The 20,248-nt window shown below is 45.3% G+C and overlaps 2 pseudogenes; one reads left to right on the forward strand and one right to left on the reverse strand.

The window, feature by feature from the left end:
• LOC147732767 (calcium homeostasis modulator protein 5-like) overlaps positions 1 to 379 on the forward strand; it is a 71,456-nt pseudogene extending 71,077 nt beyond the window's left edge.
• Positions 380 to 14,393: 14,014 nt separating this feature from the next.
• On the reverse strand, positions 14,394 to 14,512 carry LOC147732768 (5S ribosomal RNA; annotated as a pseudogene).
• Between the last annotated feature and the right edge of the window lie 5,736 nt (positions 14,513 to 20,248).

Here is a 20,248-nt window from a genome sequence, read left to right on the forward strand (position 1 = left end):
TGGGTTATTAGAACGTGTACTGTAATAACATGAAAAGTGAAGTGTTTGGGATATTTCACTGTGAATGTGAAGAAATTAATGTTGCAACTACATATGATTAGATGAAAACATTAACATGCAGAAATCGTACATGCGAGTATTCACACAATTGGTGTTATTATGCAACCTTGTTAACTTAGATGTGCTCAGTAAAATGTTCATTCCACATGTATACTTCTATAAGGCTATGTGCCATTTCTTACGTTGACCGATTTTGTGGGCCTGAATTGTGTTTTCCAGTGGAAGCTCTCGCCTTAGACTCGTTAGTTGATTTCATGTGCATAAGGAATTTGTCCTTTATCTCATTTCTTTTGCAGGAGGAGAAATTCATCTTACTTAGCTAGAACAATGTCTTTGTTTTAGGAGTTAGGCTTAGGGAGGAGAGGATACATTGAACAGCGATACTGATAATAAAGAACTGTTGTACTTTCTCATCGGAGTGAGCCTGGGAATCAAGGTCATCTAGCCATGGCCTAGGAGTATTGCTGCAGTGTGGAAAGTTACCTACAAGGAGGTGGCTTGCTTGGTTGGTGAGATGTCGCAATGCATTTTGGGATAAAACATGCAAGTTAATGTATTGAAGTTAAGGACAGTGCCTTGGGGACTTTTGCCTTGCCTTGAGAGAGAGAGCATCTTAGCACAAGCTTTGTAGCTTTATGCTACTTGACCCATCTATGCATGAAGAGGGTTCTTAGGAAGGCTTCACGTGCTGCTAACCGCTGTACAGAACTTGCCTTTGGGGAAATGCTAAGTAGGGATGTCACCTTAGTGGAAGTGTAGGGATAGACTTATGCTTTTCACCTACGAACCTCCAATGAAGGGAAATCTAGAAGTGGATGCCATCATTTTCTGTATCCTGATTTTGGAACGGGTTATTCTGTGCATGTTGCACCGCCTTAATTTCACTCATAGGTTTGGCTTTATATTAGTTCCAATGTATTTTTACTCACTCATCTTGAGGTGTTTGTATATCCAACTGTTCTTGGCTTTGTAAAAAACGATCTAAACTTAATTGGGAATTTGTGTTTCTTCTGAGTCATAGTTCATCGGAACTGTAATGATTGAGTTGCTTACGATTTTCCTACCCTTCAGACTTTCATGCAGAGAAAAAGAGACATCGGCCTAGGGTTCCAGAGTAGATCTAGAGCGGGAAACCCGGCTCCTTCAGTTAGTAGCAGTGTAGGATGGTTCTCATGAAGTGAGGCGAGAAGAAAACTCTAGAAAAGATATAGATCACTAAAGCCCAAAAATAGAGCCTAATGATCGAGTGCAGAGAACAACGGACGCTGGCGGAGGCCGACAGAGAATATGGTGCGGCGAGAACAGCATTGAACAGAGGAGTGAGTATGAATAGGGATGCATTGTGTGTTAGATTGTAGGAGTGTGTTGATTGTATGATTCATGGCAGAGTTTGTGTGAAAGTTGATGCTTTAAGGTATTACGGGATCTATGCAGGGAAGATCTGGGAGTGATAACTTGAGGGGGTGAGAAAGCACCACCCGAGGATACCCCAGCACATTACGTGGCAACAAATGTAGGACTCCATACTATAATTTGGCTTAAAAAGTGGAACAAAATTATGCAAAAAGAGGGAGATTTGGCTTTTCCACGTTATGGTTCATTTCGATTAGAGGTGTTTTATCAGTTGAGGGGAGTGATGTCTTTATTACGAACTCCACCTAGACCAACATAGTTTAAGGCATTAGATGCTTGGATGCAAGCAGTTCAGGCAAAGAACAGAGAAAGATGTCAGGGGAAGATGAGAAAGGCAATGAAAGCATATCAGGATGTGCATAGGGATGCACGACTAAAGAGATGGAGAGTAGACATTATTGAGGGAGAGAGATTGTACCCATTACTGGTAAAACCAGGAGATACTCAGAATAGGAATGGCGGAGGGGAGGGAAATGATGGGAGCGACACTGATGAGAGCTTGTTAAACACTCTCTTAGCAGAGCGTCCTCCACCTTACAATCCACTCTCAGAAGAAGGAAGGTGAGAACTGGCAAATGCAGCGAGTATGAAAAGACTAGTAACAGCACAGACAGGCCCTAGTGCAGGGGTAGTGGGAAGAATTTCAACAGGAGCTGAAGGGACAGGGACACCAGTGTTCGGAGGTGCATAGTTAAGTGGAGTCAATGCCGCTTTGCTGTTGCCGGAAGCCCTTACGCTACCGGTCACCATCAGACCTGTATTCTTTGTGTATGACCTACGTTTAGTGGGAAATGCTAGTCAACAGCAGCCAGAGTTTTGGGGAAGAGTCAGCTTAGAGGGAAATGTGACAATGAATGGCAACAACCCATTTCTGGTAGTATGTGGAGTCTGGGCACAATCAAGGCTGCAGTAAAGGGAAATTGCTAAACGTAGTAAGGTTAAAAGCAGAGGTGGATGAAATAATCAGTGGGAATTTTCCTTTGGAAAATATAGAACTTTATGAACAGGATGAACTATTGTTTTGGCAAAAGATGTAAATCGTAAAGTGAGGTGAGCACATGAGAAATTGACAGAATTGGCCCAAAAATATGAGGTGGATTTGTCCAAAAAGAAAATGTTACTGGGAAATCACAGGTTAAATTACAGAGATCTGGAATTAGAAGAGAAAAGAGCCACAGGTTTGAAAATGCTCATTCGGAAGCTGGTCATAGGGATATATGCAAGTTGATCACTTTGTGAAGATTTCAAGGGTGTTGTGGATTGACCTGAACACATTATTTGACATTGTGGTTCCTACTGATTTATGTTCTGCTTGTATCATTGTTATTGATTTGCCTTCTACTGACCCAGATAGGGATCCCATAATTCATGGTCCTTCACCTTACGTTATGAAAAAGTTCGAACAGGTAATTACTAGGCTGCAGTCTGAAATAGCTCCACAAGATAACAATTGGGTTAAGATAGACCTAACGACCCAGGAGCCCCAGGAATCAGTAAATGCTTACTATGAACTTCTCTTGCAATCCTTCAAGCAGTACAGTGGGTTAGATACTCTTGACCCGAAAGATATGGGACAGTTTGTCTCCAAAGTTATGCTAGGCTTGAGACCAGAGATTATGTTTTGATTCAACAGCATTCAATCTGCTGGCAGAACAAGTCTTTGAACGAAATTCTACGGTATGTCAGATATTATAGTGATGAAGGTAGATTCCAAGCACAGGAGAATGAAGGACACATTGATGGTGGTTCAGATGAGAAATGCAAACAGAATGGATCAGGTGCAGATGAATGGGGAAACCTAGGCCGAAATCAGGGAAAACAACCAAGGAGGGGAAAAGGAAAGGGTACAGATCCCAAGCTAGGGTTAGACCTCAATATGTTAAAGAGAACCACTGCTTGTTATGGGAAACAACCTTTACAGCGCAACTTTTACAACTCACTACCATTACAACAAAACTTTTGCAACGCAAGATCCATTACAACGCATGCCATTACAACGCAACCATTACAACGCATGACACTACAACGCATACCATTACAACGCATGTCATTACAACGCATACCATTACAACGCATAGTACCCTTGCACTATCCAAAACTTACTCTACTGTTGCACCCCCTGGAGTTAGAATAGTTATTTTTACCCCTACACTATCCAACACTTACCCTACTGTTGCACCCCCTGGAGTTAGAATAGTAATTTTTACCCCTACACTATCCAATACTTACCATACATGCAGTGTAATGGTATGCGTTGTAATGGTATGCGTTGTAAAGGTAGTATGCGTTATAATGGAATGCGTTGTAAAGGTAGTTTAAAAAAATTTGTTGTAATGGAATGCGTTGCAATGGATGTTGCATTGTAAAAAATGCATTGTAAAGGTATGCATTGTAAAAGTATGCGTTGTAACGTCATACATCCCTTGTTATTATTGTCGCAAAACCGGGCATTGGAAGCTCGAGTGTTGAACAAATTCAGCAAATCAGTGGCAGAAAGGATAAGTTACTTACCTGTAATCCTAGTTCTCTTCCAGGGGTATCCTCATCAAAGTCATAAGCACTGAATATACCCGCCCATGTGCGGGACCCCGTAAACAATATAAAAATATATATGTAAAAACCCATATATCTCGCTCCACATATATGTACGTACATATATTATTTTTCTCACACCAATGCAGCCCCAAAAATGAGGCTAAACAATGTAATCACATGCACATGTACTGCAATTAGTAAGGAAACAAAAACACATTAGGTCAAAATAGCCCTTGAACTTTGTGTTTTAATGAGTAAAACCACCCTTAAATCCTGAAAATTGCTCATAAATAGACATTTTTAGCCACAGGCTGCATTGAAAAGCAATACCGTAGAAAATGAAAGCATTTTCAACAAAAACTGGCACCGTGCCTTTAAGGCAGCCATGACCCCAGGCTTCCCATCATGCCTCAGGGGTGACAGTTAGGTCAGTTGTTCTTTGCATAATCCTGAAGTCAGGTCTAAACTACCAGTCATAGACGTATATCTCTCATTTACCTGAGGAGGCGGGTGGGTTGCTTATGACTTTGATGAGGATACCCCTGGAAGAGAACAAGGATTACAGGTAAGTAACTTATCCTTCTCTTCCAGGGGATCCTCATCAATAGTCATAAGCACTGAATAGAATAGCAAGCCCTACAACCACCTGCAGGTAAATGAGAGGTACATGACCCAACTTAAAAAGACCAACCATAACAGCCCAAGACCAGCTGTTAAACAGATTCCTCAAGGAGGCCTTGCCTACCTTGGTATCTGCTCTCGTGTCAGAATCGAGACAGTAATGTCTGGTAAATGTATGGACGGACTTCCAAGTAGGCGCCTTACAGATCTCAGACATGGGCACATTATTGAGAAAAGCCACAGTTGCAGCTCTCCCTCTGGTGGAATGCGCTTTGGGAGAAAGCCCTAGGGGTTTCTGCGCTAGCTGGTAAGCAAGCTTAATACATGAAATGATCGATCTTGAAATAGAACGTTTAGAGGCAGCATGAGCTGTCCTGATCGATCCATAGTTAACAAAGAGACAATCAGAGTGACGAATAACTTTAGACCTATCCAGGTAGAATTTTAAAACTCTTTTCAGGTCTAAAGAATGCAGAGCCCTCTCAGCTGGAGTAGAGGGATTAGGAAAGAAAGCGGGCAGAGAAATGGTCCGAGTTACATGAAAATCTGACACCACTTTAGGAAGAAAAGATGGATGCGTCCGCAGCACCACTCTATTCAAATGGAACACTGTATAGGGTTCAGAGGAACAGAGAGCTTGAATCTCGCTCACCCTGCGAGCTGACGTGATTGCTACCAAAAAAGCTGCTTTCCAGGAAAGATTTTGTAATGTAGCTTTATGAATGGGTTCAAAAGGAGGACCCATTAGCTTTGATAGCACCAGGTTCAACTCCCAGGGAGGAGAAGGAGGACGTACTGGAGGGTACACTTTTTTCAACTTTTGCAGGAAGTCCTTGACCGATGGTAACTGGAAAAAAGAGGTTTGAGAAGGTGATCGCCTGTAAGCGGTTATAGCAGCTAGGTGCACCTTGATGGAATTAAACTTTAAACCTGCTTTAACCAGATGTAACAGATAAGGAAGAACTGCTTCTTCCTGACATTGCACAAGATTATGACCATTCTGCATACACCACATATAAAATCGCTTCCACTTGCATGCATAAGAATGTCTTGTGGAGGGACGTCTTGCCTCTTTCAGGATGAGGATGCAGTCCTCTGGTAGCCCTAGATGGCCGTATTGTATGACCTCAGGAGCCATGCTGCCAAGCTCAATGACGGAAGATTGGGATGGTGAATTCTCCCGTTCATCTTGGACAACAGGTCCGGCCTGCGTGGTAGCCTCTTGTGAGGAGTCACTGACAGTTGAAGCAGGTCTGTGTACCACCATTGCCTCGGCCAGTCTGGGGCTATGAGGATCATCGTTGTGCACGAGTGCGTCAGTTTGCTCACCACCTTCGGTATCAACGGAAGGGGTGGAAAAGCGTACACAAACTTCCCGGACCAGTCGATCAAAAGAGCATTCCCTCTCGATCCTGGCCAGAAGAACCTGGAGGCGAAGTCTCGGCATTTGGTGTTTTGGTCGCCCGCAAACAGGTCTATGGTGGGGCGACCCCAGGATCAAAAAAGTTCTTCTACGACTGCGTCGTGGAGGACCCAGTTGTCCCTGTTGTCTAAATAACGGCTTAAAGCGTCCACCCTCACATTCTGCTCTCCTGGGAGGTGGACTGCTGTGATGGACAACTTGCGAGCTAGAAGACAATGCCAGATCCGTTGTGCTTCCAACAACTGAGTTCGTGAGCGTGTTCCTCCCTGCTAGTTCAAGTAGTACATTGTGGTGGTGGTGTCCATTTGTACTAGTACTGAAGCTTCTTGAATCGAGGGAAGGAACGCTTTGAGAGCTAGGTGGACTTCTCCCAACTCCAGCATGTTGATGTGGTAGGTACTTTCTTTGGGAGACCACAGACCTTGCACCTGCAGTTGACCCATGTGAGCTCCCCAGTCCAGAAGGGAAGCGTCCATGATCAATGCCTGCACAGGGGGAGGTTGATGGAATAGAACTCCCTTCTGCATATTTTGCTTTTTGGTCCACCAAGGGATGGAAGCTCGAGCTGCGTCTGAGAGAGTGATGTAATCGTCCCAGCGAGCCGATTGTTGGTCCCACTTGTCCTCCAGATCCTGCTGAAGAGGACGCATTTGAAGTCTGACATTCGGGACCAAGAAGATGCATGATGCCATCGACCCTAGCAGGGAGGCAATCTTGCGCACTTTCTGAGCCTTGTTGCGAAGCATCAGTTGACATTTGTTGGTCATCAAAAACTGTCTCTCCTCTGAAGATAACACTTTTCCTACCTCGGAGTCTAGCAGAGCTCCTAGGAAGTGAATCTTCTGGGTGGGTTGAGAGACTGATTTTCCGAAGTTGACAAGTAGACCTAGTCGCTGACAGAGCTCGATGCAAGTCTGGAATTGACTTCTTGCGCTGACTGGGGAAGGACCTTTCAACAGCCAATCGTACAGGTATGGATATACGAAGACCCCCCCCTGCGGCGTAGAGCGGCTGCTACCACTGCAACACACTTCGTGAACACCCGGGGAGCCGACTTCAACCCAAACAGCAGGACTTTGAACTGATAGTGGGAGGTCCCCACCCAGAACCGAAGAAATCTTCTGTCACTGGGGTGTATTGGAACATGAAAGTAGGCATCTTGAAGGTCCAGCGAATATATCCAATCTCCCCTCTTGAGATGTGGATATATTTGGTGAAGCGCTAACATGCGAAACCTTTCCTTTTTGACATGCATATTGAGTGTTCGCAAGTCCAGAATGGGTGTGTATTCTGCCTTTTGGCCCTTTTTTCTGATCAGAAAATATCGGGAGTACACTCCTTTTCCCCTTTGAGACGCTGGCACTCTCTCGATGGCTGACTTCTCGAGCAGAGTGGCTACTTCTTTCTTTAGAAGGTGTAACTGGTGATTTAATGTTGCCATCGGGGGAACAGGTGGAGGCAGATGACTGAAACGAAGACAGTATCCATTCTGAAGTGTAGACAACACCAATCTGTCTTTTGTGATGCTTTGCCACTCTTTCAAATGACCCACAAGGCTTCCCCCCACTGGAGTGGTCCACGGTGCCGGGGGAAGGAAAGACTCATTGCTTTGACTGGGATTTGCCGTTATTGTTGCCCTGGCGTTGATTCCCTCCTCCTCTGGAATTACGCTTACCTCGATACTGGGACTTTTGCTGTCCCTGCTGGTCTTGACTCTTCTGCCAGTGAGGGGTTTGAACCCGCTGTTTTGAAGAGCCCTTGTTGTAGGAGCGATATTTCTTTTTAAACCCCTTTTTCTTCTCAAGCCCTACCGCTTTGAGAGTGTCCAGCTTTGTCTTCATGCGCTGCATCTCCTCGTCCGTGCTCGCCCCAAACAACGAAGTCCCTGAAAAAGGCAAGTTCAAGATGCGCGCCTGCACTTCTGGTTTTAAAGCCGTTAGGCACAACCAGGATGATCGTCTTGCCGATATTCCATGGGCATATCCATGCGCCGCCAGGGTAGCCCCGTCCGCTGCAGCACTTATAACCTGGTTGGAGACTTGACTGCCTTTCAGAAGGATTTCCTCAAAGTCCTTACGGTCCTCTTGAGGGAGTTTCTCCACAAAACGTTGCAGAGAATCCCACAGGGACCAATCGTAATGCCCCATCAGGGCTTCCGCGTTGGAAAGTCTGAGAAAGGATGCAGACGTACTACAGACTTGTCTCCCCCACGAGTCTTGTGTCTTGCTGTCCTTGTCTGGAGGAACAGTGGAGGAGGAGGCGACCAAACTGGACTTCTTCGCTGCTGCGATAATCACTGAGTCCGGAGGCGAATCAGCCCTGAGAAACAGAGGGTCCTCCTCTGGGGATCTGTATTTTTTAAGGATCCTCGCCGGAGCCGCTTTGATCGTTGCTGCGGTGAGGAATACCTCCATCACTGGTTTAATAATTCCAAGCACCAACGGTAAAAGGGGTTTGGGTGTAGACCTGTGATGCAGCGTTTCAAAAATCACAGAGGTCTTGACCTGCGGAGTTGTTAGGGGAACTCCCAGCTTCAGAGCCCCTCTACCCAGTATGTCCTGAAAAGTGAAGATATCGTCGATCGGAGATACCCTTGATGGAGGGGAGTCCATCAATGTGGGTGAGTAGTCTCTATGGGACCGTGCCGGAGAAGAAGAGGTAGTAGAAGATCTTCGCTCTCTCCTTCTGCTTCTAGATCTTGATCTACGCCTGGGGGTTCGCACTCTGGATCGTGATCTTTCCCTATGGCGAGCCGGGGATCTTTCCCTGGGCCTCACCGGAGAGCGTGACCTTTCTCTAGGCCTAGAGATCGGTTGCTGCATTCCAGACGCTGTCTCCTTGTCTGTCGCCCAGTGATGTAGTGGCCCATACCATCACGGTTCCAGTCTGATGACAGACAACTTCTGTGTGGTGTCGCTCACTGGCGAGGGTGCAGGAGGTGTTACATCCTTTTGCCTATGAATAGGCGGTGTAGGATTATGCCTTGATCCCTCACTGCCCGATGTATAGATGATCACATCAGGACCGGAAGATGAGTCCGACGAGGAAGATAGGCTTCTTGTGCGACTGCGAGACACACTGTGTTCTGGCGTCCTCTTCCTCTTGGCAGTGTGACTGATGCTCACTGGAGGGCCTTTGTCACCTTCCGCAGTTGAAGTTGCCTGAGGTGTAAGCTCCTGACTCAAAGACGGAGCCGGCCGGCTCGACGTCTTGGTGTGCTGCGCCACCACTGTCTGAGGCTGTTCAGAGGACTGGTGAACTTGTGGGGAATTCGCTGGAGTTCCATGCCTCGGCGTCGAACGTCGGCGAGGTGATGTTGACGAGGGCCTTTTCGACATCGAGCGCCGATCACTGGACGCCGACGGAGGATGCCTGGATGCTGAATGCCCTCCACTGGACTGCGATGGCGACGTCGAACATCGATGTCCTGTCGACGACGGTGTATGCCTCGACGTCGAGCGTTGATGGTGCGATGCCGACGGAGGGTGCCTCGACGTCGATCGCTGATGGCCTGGCGATGACGGAGGGTGCCTCGACGTCGAGCCCCCTGGTGGGGACGCTGACGGAGGATGCCTCGACGTCGAGCGTCGATGATGGGATGCCGACGGAGGATGCCTTGACGTCGAACGCCGGTGTCTGGGCGTCGACGGAGGCTTCAACGTCGAAGACTGGATCTGGGGCTTCGACGACAGAGTTTTCGACGTCGAGCTCCTATGCTCCAATGTCAACCTTTCTCTCGACGCTGCACGTCGCCCGGTTGACGGCACCGGAGTTACCTTGACTCTCGACGCTGAAGTCTTCACTGTCGAGGGGAGTTGACTCGTCATCGTCAGTGGAACCTTCGACGCCGAACCCGATGCCGAAGGAGAGCAGGTCGGAACATCTTTCGACGTTGATCACGCCCTCTGCTTTTTCAGTCTCTTTGGAGACCTACCTCTCTCAGAAAGTCCATAAATTCTGGTCCTTTCTCTGTCCTTGATAGTTCTTCTTGACTTGCAGTGTTCACAAGATTCTGCGGAATGAGAGTCAGGTAGACAGAGGATACACACAGAATGTGTATCAGACCTAGCCTTCTTCTTCCCACAGGAAGGACAGGAGTCAAAAAGCGAAGGCATTTTGACAAAAAATTTACCTTTTTTGAGCCCAAAAAAGGTAGTACTATCTCTCTAAGGCAAAAAACCGTTGAGTGAATACGAAAATTGGAATAAATCACCAAAAATGTTTGACAGAAAGTCAAAAAGGTTGGGAGCTGTTAAACCAGGGTCCTGACAGAAGGAGCCGGAAAGAACAACTGACCTAACTGTCACCCCTGAGGCATGATGGGAAGCCTGGAGTCATGGCTGCCTTAAAGGCACGGTGCCAGTTTCTGTCGAAAATGCTTTCATTTTCTATGGTATTGCTTTTCAATGCAGCCTGTGGCTAACAATTTCTATTTATGAGCAATTTTCAGGATTTATGAGTGGTTTTACTCATTAAAACACAAAGTTCAAGGGCTATTTTGACCTAATGTGTTTTTTGTTTCCTTACTAATTGCAGTACATGTGCATGTGATTACATTGTTTAGCCTCATTTTTGGGGCTGCATTGAAGTGAGAAAAATAATATATGTACGTACATATATGTGGAGCGAGATATATGTGTTTTTACATATATATTTTTATATTGTTTCCGGGGTCCGCACATGGGTGGGAATATTCAGTGCTTATGACTATTGATGAGGATCCCCTTGAAGAGAAGGAGAGATTGCACAGGTTCCTGATATTAAAAACACAGTGACAAGACCCAGATCCTTTATTGGGAGAGGTCAGAATCAGCTAGTGCAAGTACCCCAACCTCCGAGAACTCAGCAAAGTAATCAAGCGTATCACCAAATGTCCCTTATGGAAACTCTGGATGGATTTGATCTGCATCTGTCACAATGACGGTGCCTGAGGGGGAGGAAGACAGTATAATTGGAGCAGTCTTAGAGGTAGACCAGAGCGGACCGTATGCAGAGGAAAATGTAGAAGGTAATCCCATTACATTCTTTATTGATACTGGTGCTACCTCTTCTACTGTGAGATCCTCAGTAGTCCCAAACCTACCCCTCTCAGGTCAATTGATCCAAATTGTAGAAGTTGCCAATAAAAAAATGACAAAGCCATTGACAGAAGAAATACCAGTGAAAATAGGGACTTTCCAGGATCAACACCAGTTTGTGGTGTGCAATTTAAATCCATTCTGTTTCTTAGGGCGTGATCTCTTGTGTAAACTAAATTGTACCATCTATTGTACGCCTGGGGGAATAGAACTACTGACTACGGATGATGACATTGCATTCAAATTGGCGAATAAGAACCACTGTGTAGACATGGTTTCCGTACTAGCAGTGGATGACATGCCATGGAACTTGAGAGACACTGTCTCTTCCCTGTTATGGGAGTTCACAGGGGAAGAGATGGGATTGATTCAGCTAACCCAGGACCACCTCTCCTTCAGGAAGCAACTCAAGACCTGGCTTTAGGAGCAGTAACGAACCCTCTCCCCCAGCGCCTTGAGACCCTTCCGGGTGAGTAGCGCGCTATACAAATGTCATGATTGATTGATTGATTGATTGATTGATTGATTGATTTGAAGAGTTGAGCCAGTTTGCATACAGATCAAGCGAAATGCAGAATTTCCAAGAACGCCTCACTACAACCTGACCCCAGAAACTGTGGCAGGGATTGTACCTGTGATTGAGTCCATGATCTCGCGGGGCATCTTGAAAGAAATAATAGGAATTCCATGCAATTCAACCAAAATGGGATTGCAGAAACTGAGCAGCAAAAAACGCATTGTTCAAGATTTGAGGAACGTTAACTGGATTGTGAGTCCATGTTGTCCTGTGGTACCGAATCCATCTGTGATCCTATTCCACATTCCTTGTGAGGCTGAATGGTTTACTGTGATTTACTTGTGCCAAGCGTTCTTTTCGATCCCATTACATGAGATGGCAATTTTTATTTGCTTTCCTGCTGGAGAACCGTGTGTTAACATGGTGTTGTATTCCACAAGGGTATACTGACAGTCCATCCATCTTTAACCAGATCCTGAAAAAGACCCTTGAGAGCTTGGTGTTGCCACAAAGTTCAGTGCTTGTGCAATATATTGATGACCTCCTGATTGCTTCAGTGACCGAGGAGGCTTATAGGGATGATACTCTATTGCTCTATTGAACCACTTGGCAGAAAATGGACATAAGGTGTCACCGAGCAAGTTTCTTGGTTCACACTTTCAGATAATACAGAATACCACTCTCCCACACAGTGGCTCAAACACGACAAAGCAATAAACATTACACAACACCACCTGGAAAGGGAATTCACTATATAAAATGGAGCACATCAAAGACTTTTCTCAGAATAAGGTTCAACCCTGTTTAACTTCTGAGATCAGACGAAATCAGGTGCTTTCAGGGTAGTATGGTCATAGGCATGAGGAGCACAGTGTTTGGGGCTCTTAACTTTTTTCATTCTACTTCAGTGCTCGCCATAGTAAGCAAGACAAGCCCCCCTCATTCACCTAAAGCAAAACAAAAAGCCTGCAGCACCTGGTATTCCCAGTCGGTCTCCAATCCAGTTACTAACCAGGCCCGACTTTGCCTATCTTCTTAGATCAGACGAGATCAGGAGATTTTACCGTGGTATGGCTTTAGGCATAAAGAGCATTGACTTTGGGTATCATAGCTTTTTTATTCTTCTTCAGTGCTGGCCATAGTAAACAAGATAAGCCATCCTCATTCACCTAAAGCAAAATAAATAAATAAAAAAAAAAACTACAGCACCTGGTATTCCCAGCCGGTCTCCCATCCAGTTACTAACCAGGCCAGACCATGCTTAACTTCTGAGATCAGATGATTTCAGGGGGGTAGGGCCCTAGGTATGAGAAGCACTGGCTTTGGGGCTCTTAACTTCTTTCAGTCTACTTCGGTGCTCACCATAGTAAGCAAGGCAAGCCACCCTCAATAACCTAAATCAAAACAAAAAGCATTCAGCACCTGGTATTCCCAGGTGTTCTACCATCCAGGCCTGACCTAGCTTAACTTCTGAGATCAGACAAGCGCAGGTGCTTTCAGGGTGATAAGGCTGAAGGCATGAAGATCACTGACTTTGGGGCTTTTGGCTTTTTCATTCTACTTCAGTTCTGGCCATAGTAAGCGAGACAAGCCACCCTCATTCACCTAAAGCAAAACAAAAAGTCTTCAGCACCTGGTATTCCCGGTCGGCTTCCATCCAGGTACTAAACAGGCCCGACCCAGCCTATCTTCTGAGATCAGACAAGATCAGGCACTTTTAGGGTGTATGGCCGTAGGCTGACATTGGGAAATTCAGCTTTTTTCATTCTGTTTCAGTGCTGACCACAGTACACAAGACAAGCCATCCTCATTCACCTAAAGCAAAAATAAAAAAGCCTACAGCACCAAATATTCCCAGCAGGTCTTCCATCCAGCTACTAACAGGGCCAGATCCTGCTTAACGTCTGAGATCAGATCCTTTCAGGATGGTATGGCAGTAGGCTAGAAAATCACTGACTTTGGGGTTCTTAGTTTTTTTCATTCTAATTCAGTGCTGGCCATAGTAAGTGAGAGAAGCCACCCTAATTCACCTACATCAAAACAAAAAAAAACAATAAAGCTTACATCACCTGGAATTCCCAGGTGGTCTCCCATCCAGGTACTAACTAGGTCAGACCCAGCTTAACTTCTGAGATCAGGTGCTTTCAGGGTGGTATGGCATGAGGCATGAAGAGCACTGACATTGGGGCTCTTCGCCTTTTGCATTCTACTTCAGTGCTGGCCATAGTAAGTGAGAGAAGCCACCCTCATTCACCTGAAGCAAAACAAAAAAATCAAAAAAAGCCTACAGCACCTGGTAGTCCCAGACAGTCTCCCATCCAAGTACTAACCAGGCCCAATGCTGCTTAACTTCTCAGATCAGACAAGCTCATGTGCATGTGCTTTAAATGGGGTATGGCCTTAGACATGTAGAGCACTGACTTTGGGGATCATAGCTTTGTTCATTCTACTTCAGTGCTGGCAATAGTACACGAGACAAGCCATCCTCATCCACGGAAAGTAAAAGAAAAATTAAAAAGCTGACAGCCCCTGGTATTCCCAGCCAGTCTGTCATCAAGGTACTAACCAGGCCAGACCCTGCTTAACTTCTGAGATCAGACAAAGAACAGCTCAGGTGCTTTCATGGTGGTATGGCAGGAGGCATGAAGATCACTGACTTTAGGGCTTCTAGCTTTTTTCATTATACTTCAGTGCTCGCCATAGTAAGCAAGACAAAGCCTCCCTCATTCAACTAAAGCAAACAAAAAGCATTCAGCGCCAGGTATTCCCAGGTGGAATCCCATCTAGGTACTAACCAGGCCTGACCCTGCTTAACTTCCGAGATCAGACAAGCTCAGGTGCTTTCAGGGTGGTAAGGCCGGAGGCATAAAGATCACTGACTTTGGGGATCATAGCTTTTTTCATTCGCCTTCACTGCTGGCCATAGTACACAAGACAAGCCATCCTTATTCACCTAAAGCAAAACAAAAAAAAACCTACAGCATCTGGTATTAGGTTTAGGGATTTGTAGAATGCATGGCTACCCTAGGGCATCCCAGTGCTAGTATGAAAGAAGATGGGGAGAAATTCGGCAGATACTTAGGGGAACAGCCAAGTTTTTAGTCTCTTTTTGAAGGACGCTTTGTTCTTGATCATTTGCAGCTCTGGGTCCATACTGTTCCACAGCTTGTGGACCAGGTATTTAAATGACCTTCCACCCCATCTAGATCTCTTGATTCTGGAGGTGTTAATCAGAAACGTTGATCCTGAGCTGAGCTGGCGACGTGGTGGGTACTGGGAGATTAGATCTCGTGCCAGCGTTGGACCTTTCCCGTGCATAGCTTTGTGGGCCAAACATAGAGACTTGAATTTGATTCTGGCCTTGACCGTAAGCCAGTGAAGCTCCCTAAGGGAAGCTCTTACAGATTGATTCCTGGGTATCTTCAGGAGCAGTCGGGCTACTGCATTCCGTACTACTTGTAGTCTGTCTGTAACGTATTTGGGCGAGCCCGATATTAGGACTTACCATAGTCAAGCCTTGACACCACAAAGGCTTGAACCACTGTCTTCCTTGAGTTTTCATGGAGCAGGCTCAATATTTTCCTAATCATTCAAAGCATACCAAAACAGGTGTTCGACAATTTTTTTGCTTGGATCTCCATCGTTAGGTTCTGGTCTAGCCACATCCCTAGGTTTTTATTGGAGGTTTTAGGTGGAGAGGGGGCCCATATTGCTGTCTAGGAGATCTCTGAGCGTGGGCTGAAGTTGCTACCCAGGATCATAAGCTCGGTTTTATCCCCATTTAGCTTAAGGCTGCAGTCGGCCATCCATGAGCCAATTTTTTCCAGGCAAGGGGCTAGTTGCCTGTGGTCTGAGTTGATGGAGTCAGAGATAAACAGCCTGATTCATCAATTCGAAATCGGCTCGCAAAGGGCCAGATTCTGAGTATATTATGCATACACTTATAGGCTAAGATTTGAGCCATAAATGGTGAAAAGCCGCACGGTAAAGAACCATTAAAGGTGATTTGACACTCTGTTACAAGGTTAGTTCAACGCTGGCGGGAAGGTCGTGTATCCCAGCGAGGAAATAAGTAAATAAATAAGTAGACATGCCATGCTCGACGAGTGCGCATGAGTCAGCGCCAGTCTGCGAGTCCCTGTTCCACTTACCCGTTGGGATTCCTCTTTGAAGCCTCACGAGCTGTCCAGGTGGGGCCAGCAGCGAGTGAGGAATTCCTACGGGGAAAGTAGCGCATTTAGCGGGATCGTAAGGGAGAACTTACCAGCCGGTAACCCAATAGCGAGAGTAGGCTTGCTGCGTGTATAGACAAGTGACAAGCTGTTTATCAGGGCTCAGATCCACACCTTACCTCAGAGGTCGCTGGTGGCGGGCATCTCTGCACCTACCCCTCCCACAGGAACTCAGATAACTGGACAGCCGGCACGGTAGTGAGGCAAGGTCCGGTCTAGATAAGGGAGAATGGAGCGCGCGCAGAGGGGTGTGTCCCTCTAGTTGCTGGGTTACGGCACGCTGGAGTAGAAAGCAAGGAGGGGTTAACTGTGGATAACGCGGCCCGAGCCACACTAAACTGGGGCCATCTTGGAATGGGTTTGGAAGTCTAGCAGGGCATGTTTAAGGCACTTGGAAGCGGACAACTAGTCCAGATTATTAATAACTGTCTGGAGTTACCGCGCCCACGGTTTGCCTTCAAAAGGACGGCTAACCTCAAGGTGCATTCCCACCATGCACTTAACCCCCACTTTTTTACTGAGTGAGAGAGAAGATAGGCTGAGCTAATTTTTTAGCTCCCATTGGGGAACTCTGTACAATACTTTTGGTTGCTGCTTCCTAGGACGAGTACATTGGACCCCACTCAAAAAATCGTCCCCCCCTATTCCCCCTGTTTGATACCAATAACTGGGCCCGACCCTGCCTAACCTCTGAGATCAGACGAGAACAGGTGCTTTATCGTTGGTTTGGCCGTAGGCATGAAGAATTCTGACTTTGGGGATCATAGCTTTTTTCATTCTTCTTCAGTGCTGGCCATACTACAAAAGACAAGCCATCCTTATTCACCTAAAGCAAAACAACAACAAAAAACCCAAAAAAGGATACAGCATCTGGTATTCCCAGACGGTCTCCCATCCAGCGACTAACCAGGCCAGACCCTGCGTAACTTCTGAGATCAGATGCTTTCAGGGTGGTATGGCAGTATGTATGAAGAGCACTGACTTTAGGGTTCTTAGCTTTTTTCATTCTACTTCTGCTGGCCATGGTAAGTGAGAGAAGTCACTCTCAATCACCTACATCAAAACACAAAAATCAATAAAGCCTACATCACCTGGTATTCCCAAGATTGTCTCCCATCCAGGTTCTAACCAGGCCAGACCCTGTGTAACTTCAGAGATCGGACTAGATCAGGGGCTTTCAGGGTGGTATGGCAGTAGGTATGGAGACTACTGACTTTGGGGCTCTTAGCTTTTTTCATTGTACTTTCATAGCTGGCCATAGTAGGTGAGAGAAGCCAACCTCATTCACCTAAAGCATAGGTCTTCAATCTATGGGGCGCGACCCCCAGGGGGGGCGTGGGGTCATTGGAAGGGGGTCGCGCATCCACCTGCCTCACTGCTGCCTCGAATCCAAAACGTTTACGTTTCGTTTTGGATTCGAACGAATTACATCTCTGGAGCCTCTCTGATTGCAGGACAGGGAAAAATAAGCCAATCAAAATGTGGATACGTCACCAATACCTGTCCTCCAATCAGAGAGACTGCAGCATACACATCAGGAAATGCCCGCGAACTTTGTACATAAAGATGAACCAGCACCTTCGCAATGCAGGCTGTATTTCCACTGAGTTCTGCGCCGTCACTGCTGCCTTTCACTGGATCCAGTTGTCTTTCTTGACCCTGGCAGCTTTCACCTCGTGTTCTTTTTTAAAACTCCTCTTCGTGGCTCATTGCTGCCTCCGGGCTGGTTTCCAAGGTAACCCAAAGCTTCCAGGAATAATTAAGTAAGCCCCCTCCTCATCCCCGATGCCCTGGCTTTTCAGCTGCAGATGACATGCACTGAATCTATCTTGCACGCAAAAACACACACACAGATTCTGATCTGTTTCCTTGATTGAGCCATGTGGGTAGGGGGTGGGGGACAGGAAAAAGTCTCCGGTTCATTTTCATGACTGTGGAATGGTGTTTATTTTCGGTGTACATTCTGTTTTTGTAACAGCAGCTTCATATTCATTTGTTTGACGTTGAAATGTTTATTTTCCGTGTCCTTTCTGTTTTTATTTTTGTAGCAGCAGATTAATATGATGCCTTTGTCCAACTACAGTTGCCACACTTTCCAAAAAAAAAGCGATGATTACTTGTTTATGAGTAAAGCATCCATGATTGCACCTTTCTTGATGTGGTGGTTTTTGAAGTACCAAAAACGTTATCACGTGGAGGAATCATTTAAAAACTGTCTGGGAGAGTTCATCTGAGGACAACCTTTTTTTTTATTGTCAAAAAGTTCTAAATAGTAAATATTCGCAATATATAAGACTGGTGGCCTCAATGGCGTCTCATGTCTTTTTATTACATGTAGTAGTATTTTTTAAATAGGTAAAATAACGTTTATTAAATTCACTAGGAGGTGCAATGAAATATTAGTGCAGATGTTGCAGAGAAAAGAGAGAATTCTAAAGGCACGGGAAAAGGAAGCAGTCCTTGAAATTAACTCTGCAATTTGGAATGAAGCTTGTAATCACACTCTTAAAATAGTGCGTGATGCAAATTGCAGAAACCTGCAGCCAATGACTGATCTATAATATCCTTGTATATCTTCATAAATGTAAACAGGAGATCACAAATTCATGTCCCTGATGTCAAGGCTATGTAGACTGGATCCACATTATATGTACTTTCCCAGTTCTCATCTATTAGCAGCAGGTTCTTATATATACTGGGCCAACTGTCTAGGTTTCGATCTAACACCTGAGGCAGTCTCAATATTCATAGGGTGTTCCACCCACTTATAGATTCCACCTAAAGGAGGGCATTGGTTGTGTTTATAACTTCGCTAATCACTAGATTGGTGAGTATGGGCTCATGGAAACCTTAATGGCCTTCTGAATTTCAGCTCTGGTTAGAAACAGATAATTATGTCCTGCAAAGAAATGTATTTTAAAGATATTGGTGCAATACACATTAGAAAAATGACGACATTTGCAATTACAAAATTACGTTTTATTCATGTGTTTTGCAAAGAAACAAGATTCAAAAACATGGAGTGTTTTAAACTGTGTAGTTCAAATATATTAAGAAAGCGTCTATAAATGACAAGCAATGGAAGTACTATTTGCGGTAATACAGCAAAACATAAAAATATGTCAAAAAATTTAGTCAACCATGTAGATACAACTACAGTTTCAATGCATAAGTATCTTCTCATGAGTCAAATCATAGCATTAGTCAGCAAACGTGGCAAAGCACTAACTCTAGAAATATCCATTTAGTTCATTCTTAACTTGTTCATACCTCTTTTACTATTCTGAACCCCCCCAAAACAAGCCTTTCTAAACCCTTCCCTCTCCGTCTCCCTTTTACTTATCCCAAGCCTCCTACTACTGCTATGAGTTCCAAAACATCCCTCCACTACCCTTCTCAATCCAAATAACATAATACCATATCCACCACTCAAATTACTTTCCTTTTTCGCTATACTAATTCACTACTAATCCGTTAAGGGTTCTGGTGAAGCGTGCTACTCCCTGAAAAAGTGCTTCGACACTTCGTCGGTGGTAATAAGCACTATATAAATGCAATTACAATACAATACAACATCTTTGACACACTGCAGCAGTGAATGCTTTGTGGATCATCAGTTCATATAGAACACATCCGCCATTTTGTTTGCAATGAGATTTTGTGTCTAAAACTAAGTACATGTGACTGTTGTCATTGTGGTTTTGAATAGCGATGTGTGCCAAAACTGTTCTCTCGTGGCATCATTTTCCATGACTGGCCTATAAGTTTGTCAGCAATAAATAGTCATAAATCACCCTGGTACCAGGGAAGGGAGAAGGAGGAGACAATGGCGTGCGGTAAACAGCTGTCTGTCTCATGTCAAGGCCATGCTCTGACAGATTCTCTGTGTGTGCTAATTTGGAGGCGATTCAGCTCCTCGCCGACTGCCTGTGTGATCTTGAATGATCTAGTTTACCTGTCTGTTAGATTACTGGACTCTGGGTACAATGAACTTCACCCACAAAAAAGAAACAACTGTTGTCTTTTGGCTTCCGTCTCTAGACGAGTGTGTTTTGCTACCTTTCACAACCTCTCTTCTGACCCTCACCCTGTGAAGAACCACAGTCGCCCACAAACCTTTGATTTCCTAAACACTGTTTAATACTATTTCTCCACTGTAAAATGATTTGCCGTGGCAATTGGGGGCGCTTTTGGTTGTCGATGATGATGAGTACCAAGTTCTATAATTTTTTGTCGGAGGGGGTCCTTACGCCTAACATTTTTTGACAGGGGGTCCCGGCATCAAAAAGTTTGAAGACCTCTGACCTAAAGCAACAAAAGAAAGCCTACAGCACCTGGTAGTCCCAGGGGGTCTTCCATCCAAGTACTA

This window comes from Lissotriton vulgaris, chromosome 2_1, assembly GCF_964263255.1.
Source record: "Lissotriton vulgaris chromosome 2_1, aLisVul1.2, whole genome shotgun sequence".
NCBI classification, from domain to species: domain Eukaryota; kingdom Metazoa; phylum Chordata; class Amphibia; order Caudata; family Salamandridae; genus Lissotriton; species Lissotriton vulgaris.